The 7,500-nt window shown below is 47.9% G+C and overlaps 1 protein-coding gene across 35 annotated transcripts in view; it reads right to left on the bottom strand.

The window, feature by feature from the left end:
- Positions 1–7,500, bottom strand: part of hts (adducin 1-like protein hts) — a 143,615-nt gene that overhangs the window by 71,267 nt on the left and 64,848 nt on the right. For 22 of the 35 annotated variants that reach the window (XM_086538201.1, XM_086538342.1, XM_086538347.1 and 19 more), the window contains one exon: positions 4,283–4,344. The exons of the other annotated variants lie outside the window; for them this stretch is intronic. The gene's annotated coding sequence lies outside the window, so the exon portion shown is untranslated. The remainder of the gene's footprint in view (positions 1–4,282; positions 4,345–7,500) is intronic. 35 annotated transcript variants of the gene reach the window in all.

The following is a 7,500-nucleotide window of genomic DNA, read 5'->3' as shown; positions in this document are numbered from 1 at the left end:
TGAATGCACCTCGCACCAACGAGTCAGAAACGGACGGGTCCCTGGCCTCTCCGCCATTGTCCTTAAGTATATGCGCGCACACACACTAACAAACACGCAAGAGAGTGAAAAGTGGGAACGAGAGGAAAGGAGGGAGGATGGGAGGGTGGGAATAAGAGGAAAAACGGGAAAGGGAGGAGGTAACGCAGGGAGACAATCGAAGGGGCAATGGGGGACATATCGCAACTTGCTGGAGAGGGGCCACGAAGGCCGCTTTCCCTTTAGAAAGAGCCAACAAACGCAGGGAAGAGCAGCGAGCGACCGACCGACCGAGAAGTGAAAGGCAGTTCAACAGGGTACATGAGACAAACTGTGGTCCAGGAAGTCGGAGGGAAATCCATAGCTTACACAAATTATCCTTTACCTTGTTTTTTCTCCGCCGTCGTCGTGCGTTCTCTCTTACTATTTTCATCGAGTAAATATATCTGCCTGGCAACCTTGCTTGCACGATGGACAAGAAAGCAACAGCACATCACGATGATAAAACAGCGGCAGCCAACATCGATGACAATTAGGAGTTCAAGAGAAGAATAAGGGGGTTGGCCTTAGTCGAGAGGTAGTTAAGCAAAAGACAAGGGAAAGAAAAGTAGAGTATAACAGACAAAAATAAAAATAGAGCTTTCAAAGACAAACGAGAAGGGAAGAGGCGAGGTGAAGAGTCACTCGTGTAATGGATCCCCGCAGGGCCGGGGAGGCTCAGGAGCCGCAATGCCCGTTTTAGGCCTATAGCAGCGGCGGCAGCGGGGGTAGCCCTCCTCCCTAATCAAATTCCGAGCGCGCACACGCACACACACGGAGTGCCACGCCCCTCTGGCCGCAGTTCCATGTGACGTCATCGTCGATGTGTATTCCTTTTGCAGACATCTAGACGGTCCTGCAGGATGACCTTGCTCCTGGTAGTATTCACTGCTACTGAGATCTCCTAATGCACTGGGTTCAGCTTTCAAAAGGATGGGGAAAAAGTGCCACAACAACAGCAACTTCACTATTTTACACTTTCAACTTTTAAGTTTCCCCAATTCAAAGCTGCTTGGTTGATAACACGATCAGGAGGTGCAAACTCGCAATGTAATAGCGTAAAGTGAAAGAAAAACTTTCTTCGGGAGCTCCTTCTCAAGCGAAGCGCTAACCAAACGGCTAAGAGACATTCAAACGCTCAGCTAATAACCGTGAAGATAAACACTTCAGACGGCCTTCAGGAAGTCCAGTCATGGCACATCACCGAGTTGCAATTTCCGGACATAAAAATCCGCGAAAGATTCCCCGACGAGAGAATAGAATAATGAATACTAAAAATGAATCTGAAGAGCAACTCACCCGCCTTCCCTGCCCAGGAAAGCCCGCCAATAAGGGACAATTAACATCGGTCATCAACGGCACGGCGATCTCCATCCTTCCCTTCCGTACGCCCTTCCTTCCTCTTCCTCCTCCTTCCCCTTCCCTTTTTCCCCTTCGAGATCACCGATGAGCAACGACTGCCCTTTCCCCCACCTACCTCCAACCAGCTCGGTGGTGCCCTCTCTCAACATAACCCCGGTACCGCGGTCCCCGTAGACCAGGAATGGGGAGAGGGTATTAAAGCGGATAAAACAGATGGGTGAGACGAAAGCGAATATAAGTAAAGAAAGAAAAAAGAAAGAAGACGGGCGAGCGAGCGAGCAAGCAAAAGAAGGATGGAGAGGGAGCGGGAGCGGGAGAGGGAGAGGGAGAGGGAGAGGGAGAGGGAGAGGGAGAGGGGGAGAGGGAGAGGGAGAGGGAGAGGGAGAAGGGAGAAGGAGAGGGGGAGGGTGAGAGGGAGAGAGGGAGAGGGGAGAGGAGAGGAAAAGGGAGAGGGAAAGGGAGGGGGAGAGGGAGAGGACAAAGAGAGGAGAGGAGAGAGAGAGAGAGAGAGAGAGAGAGAGAGAGAGAGAGAGAGAGAGAGAGAGAGAGAGAGAGAGAGAGAGAGAGAGAGGAAGGGGGACCGATCCCATTATTTATCCATTCGAAAAAGTCAAAATAAGAAATGAAGGATCGGAAAATATTTCAACGCTCCCAATAACAGACTTTTATTTAAGAAAGGTGATAAATCGGACCACGGTAAAATAGGGCCATGAGTAACGGAGTCGCGCCGTGAGTCATACGGTGCTGATGAGGGCGAGAGAGCGGGCGGGCGTGCGAGTGAGCGATCGAGAGGGGCAGTCTCACTCGAGGACTGACTGGTAGCACAGGACTCAACGCCATGGTGATTCATGCATGCATGCCTGTCTGCTGTTATACATCGCTAAATTTGTGCATTTTCGTAAAAGAAATCACTTGTATTTCATATTTTCATTTTTGTCAAATTTCTCTATTTCATTCATTAAGGTGTGCGAACATCAGAAAACGTCAAATGGACGCATCTTGCTCACTGTTTCCGAATGTTACGATTCCAGTCCTGGCTTCATCAGCAAAAATACGTTAGCAATGTCAGAAAAAATCGTCCCTTTCTTTTTATTTTGTTTGTTTTCCATTAATAGTACACAAATATAAAAAGCCAAAAAAAAGAAAGATATTCCTCTACTACAGTGAGGTACAAAAAATACATAAAATCAGGGAGACTGGGGGATTATCCAGCTTCCGATATATATATATATATGTGTGTGTGTGTGTGTGTGTGTGTGTGTGTGTGTGTGTGTGTGTGTGTGTGTGTGTGTGTGTGTGTGTGTGTGTGTGTGTGTGTGTGTGTGTGTCGCGTGCGTGCGTGCGTGAGCGTATATTATTTTTTCTTGTTTTTTTATTATTTTGAAGGGATACGCAAGGGAGTCCAGGAGTATCTAGACTAAATGAAGGGGGCTGGATAAGGGAGAGGTGGGTCAGGACAAGGGAAAGGGACGGGAAGGATCGATGAGTCAGAGGGGGAATAGAGAACATGTAAGGAGTCACGAAGAAGGGAGAATCAGGGGAGTTAGGGATAGAGGAAAGATAGTATTCAGTTACTTATACGCCTCAGCAGGTACATCTCTCTGACACAGCCTCGCTCCTATATATCTCTTTCTCTTGCTTTTTCTCTAGTAATAAAAAAATACCAACTACAATATACATGACATACATGAGGTGCGCATAACTAATCCGGTGCCTGCAAACGTTATTCAAATTATGATTCCGGTCCGGCCTGGATACTTGTGGGGCGAGGGGAGGGACCTCAGCTCCGAGATAAAGTCCGACGGCATCACGTTACGCGCGATGATCTGGTTCCCGCGGGCTTTGCGAAGAGGTCAAACAACTTTTTTTTGTCTACGTGGATAAAACTTGTATAAAATGCATAGTCTAAAAATGGAGAAGAAATAATGCTATAAATATGAGCCCCAGTGACACGTCCGACCTCGGGCGCTACATTGTGGTCACCGTCCCACACTCAGGTAAATGGCTCAAGCAAACGACCGAAAAATAGGTCGCTAATAACTCTAACCGCAGCTAAAGTAATGCAATAAGAGGTCAACACGCTAGAAGCAGCATTTTAATAAATCAATAAAATGATTGCATGGCTGATATACGATCATTCAGCCCCGGATGCAACCGGAAATGTAACAGATGTGTTACGAAAATAAGTCGTATGGCAGTTTTTTTATCTCGTGCCCTCCTGACCCCTTTATCTTTCCTCTCCCTCCCCCCTTCCCCCTTTACAGTTCCGCTGTCGCAATTCCGGCGGCCATAACCGGAGAGACGCGAGACTATATTTTTTAGATACAATACGATGAGAGTCGCTCATAGATGTCCAACTGTCCATGGCCAGAGGAGTTAGCCGAGAGGTGTAAAGGAAACGGACATCTGTTGACTAATAAAAAGTGAAAGGCAAAGAAGATTGTATGCTCTCTCAGTCCAGTTTCAATTCTTCCAGTCGACAAAACCATAAAATACAAAAAAATATAAACAACTCTCGAAATGTATTATCTGAAGTATGTGCATCAATAACCTAAACACATGCTTACTTCATAACATATAATCGAAATACAGAGAAAACGGTTTTAAAAATAGCGAAAGCACACAAAAAAGTCCTTAATTAAATTATCTAATCCGGTAAAGTGGTAAATCCAGGAACTAGAACTCATTCTTACTCGAAGGATCTGTGAGAAAAACAAAATCCATAAAGAGTATCCCTTTTTGGTGTTCCTGCATGAATAAGAACTTCTGTATACTGCTTCTTTTTTTCTAATGTGACTATCTTTTCCTTTCCTTTCGCGTTACTGTGCTATTGTGATTACGAGTACATCCAAGTCTTACTTACAACAATAACAGATCAGCTGTAAATGTAGTTCTTGACAGCCACTTCCCCCAACTCCGACTAACCTGTGGAAGAAAAGAATGGGATTGAATGAATGGGAGAGCGAATTAATAAAAAAGAAAGGGATAGAGATAGAGATAGAAAAACAGAGAGAGATGGGAGAGAAAAAGTGAGGGGGGGGGAGGGTGAGAGGGGGCGACGGAGTGAGTGAGAGAGGGATGAACGGGAAAAAAATGGGTAGAGTAAAGACTACGGAGGAAAGAACGGAGAGAAATAGAGAGCCTTTCAAATTCAAGGAGCATCCCAGTGCCTTGCAGCTTGAACCCTACTCTCCATCCAGCCTACCCACGTGCTGGCGGGGCGATGACAGATCGGTTCGCCCCGGATGGGCACAACCCCCGGTGTGTGGTCCCCGCCTCTTGCCCTGGGATATCACTACATCCCATCCCATCCAATCCCATCCCACCCCACCCTATCCCATCACCTTCCCCTCCCCCGCCCTTCACTCACTCTTTAGCGTTAATGCGATACGCATGCGCCCTCATCCCGAATTCTTCCCACCCGAAGAACCAGGTACAGGGAAAGGGAACTGTGCCGTACGCCGAAGAAAGGATGAAGACGGAGGGTCACAAATGCTGCCCACGCTGTTTCATCTCCCGCACACCCCAAAGGACAAGAATATAGGGTGTGTATCTGCCCGCGCTTCCGCCCATCCAGTTACTAACACCTTACCAGTGCCATTATTCCACTCCAATTCATTCCAATTCTCAGTTCCCTCCAATCCACTTCACGCCCGTTGCCCGTCCAGTTTTCCTAGCCCAACCATGAATCCTAATCAAGCAACCTGTAATTTTCCCTCCAGTTAATTAGGGCGAATAAAAGACTTCCGTGCCTCCCTTGTGACTCAGAAGAACGAAGTAAAATGCGACCCGTTTTTCTCTCCTCCGCTCAACCCTTCGCTGGACAAAGAGGGCAGGGTGAGGTAGGATGGGGGAGGAGAGGCATTCACACTGTTAGGGGAGGGGGAGAGGAACGGGGGAGGGGAGGGAGGGGGAGAGGAATGGGGGAGGGGAGGGAGGGAGAATGAATAGAGGGGAGGAGGGGAGGAACGAAGGATAGAAGAAGAGAGGAAAGAAGAACGGGCAGGACAGGAGAGGACCCGGGTGGGGGGGGGGGGGTCCTCTCAGTCCCGCTACGGCCGAATTGGCTTTAATGCCAAGTCCGGTCTGGCTAGTTATGGAAAGTGCGCAAAGGTCATGCAATCCAGAAAAGTGCATGGCGGCACGGAGCACACAAGAGTACACTTTAAGAGGAAGACTACGTGGAAGATTAGGCCCCAGGCGCACTGGATTAAAAACAGTGAATGCTGTTTTTAATTAAGTAACAAGGAGCAATAAGGCAAAGGGGAGATAGGAGCACGGAAGGCATCTTTATTGATGTGGTGGTGGTGATAATGAGTGAGCGAGAAGTGATGATGGTGATATTGCTGCCATCAATTCTGGAGAAGCCCGAGCCCAGATGCGAGTAAGCGTCTGGAGTACCCCACACACCCAAACCCTCTCCGCTATTCATTACGGTGTGAACTCGCATACAGTGTCATCTACGAGGGCACGTACAAGCGTATCTGCAATTAATCCAACAATAAAACAATGTACTTTCACAGATGAACGTCAACTACAAAACATAATTGATAAATCTTTTCAGATCCTTATTTTCTTTTGAACAAACATTTGTATTTATCTATTCTTTCCTTTGACACTTCGGAGTCTGTCATACCCGGCGGCGGCTGCGGAGGAAGGGCGTGCATTCCACAAGAGGTGCATCATCTACGAACGCGGCGTCCCCGAGCGTCGCCATGGGAACCGGTCTTCCTCATGGCTGAAGCCTACGCATGGTGGCTACCTGCATGCTACTCTCACTCTTGTGACCAACGCATGCATAGCTTAGATTCGCATGCAGCCAGCATGGCTTTCGTGATTTACTGTTGAGCTCTATAAGGGCTATCACACCAGCAGACTGTAAACACGCTCAGAAAGCGCAACTCGGATAATTCTACGGGCCGAAATCTCCAGACATGTGATGGAGGCGATTCGCCAACAACGCGCTGATCAAAATCGTTCTATACATTTTCGATAGACCTTAGGCCACAGCCGAAGCAGTACGCAGTAAATAACCCCATAAAACCAAACAAGTAATACAACTATAAAACGTACACTAGGAATATATATATAGGAAGCTAATGCAAATGAGAAATACATAAATTCAACCAAAACAATAGTGTCCTCTTGGTGCCATGTCACTACTACTGCTGGGTGTGCCTCGACAGTCTTAAACTATCCTCCTTTGCTATACTGTCGATAAGTTAAAATAAAGCATCATTCGACGTTATAACTGAAGAACCGAGTAACTAAAGAAAAGGGGGAAACGAAAGAGAGGAATTGAAGAGGAGACGGGACTGAGGGGGAGGCAGATGATGACGGCCACTTTTCAACAACTGGCAAATAACGATAGTGACTAGCCATGAGAGAGAAGGGGAAGTTGAGAAAAAGAGGAAGGGAGGGAGAGAAGTAAGGAGAAATGAGAAAGGAGGTGGATGTGATGTACAGGTGATAGGAGAAAAGGTGGATCTCTAGTGTGAGATGCTCTCCCACAGAGCCATGCTACTCACAATCACAAAGTGTCTGTCTGCCTGTTACACTGTGTGTGTGTGTGTGTGTGTGTGTGTGTGTGTGTGTGTGTGTGTGTGTGTGTGTGTGTGTGTGTGTGTGTGTGTGTGTGTGTGTGTGTGTGTGCGCGCGCGCGCGCATAATGGATCGCCCTCACACTATCATCATGTCACAATGTTAGACAATATATGTTGAACCTCTACAAACAAAAACTTACATAATATAAATTACGCGTAAAGAGAGAAACATATTAAGTGGAGGGAGGGGAGGGAGGAAGGGGAGGGAGGGGAGGGAGGAAGGGGAGAGAGGGAGAGGAAGGGGGGAAAGGGATAGAGAGAGGAAGGGAGGGAAAGGGAGAGGGAGAGGAAGGGGGGAAAGGGAGAGGGAGAGGAAGGGGGAAAAGGGAGAGGGAGAGGGAGAGGAAGGGGGGAAAGGGAGAGGGATAGGAAGGGGGGAAAGGGAGAGGGATAGGAAGGGGGGAAAGGGAGAGGGATAGGAAGGGGGGATTGGGAGAGGGAGAGGAAGGGGGGAAAGGGAGAGGGAGAGGAAGGGGGG

The sequence above is a fragment of the Penaeus japonicus genome, unplaced genomic scaffold, assembly GCF_977035675.1.
Source record: "Penaeus japonicus unplaced genomic scaffold, GWHDUDI00000001_assembly GWHDUDI00000001, whole genome shotgun sequence".
NCBI lineage: Eukaryota > Metazoa > Arthropoda > Malacostraca > Decapoda > Penaeidae > Penaeus > Penaeus japonicus.
This window is presented reverse-complemented; position numbering and strand designations above follow the sequence as displayed.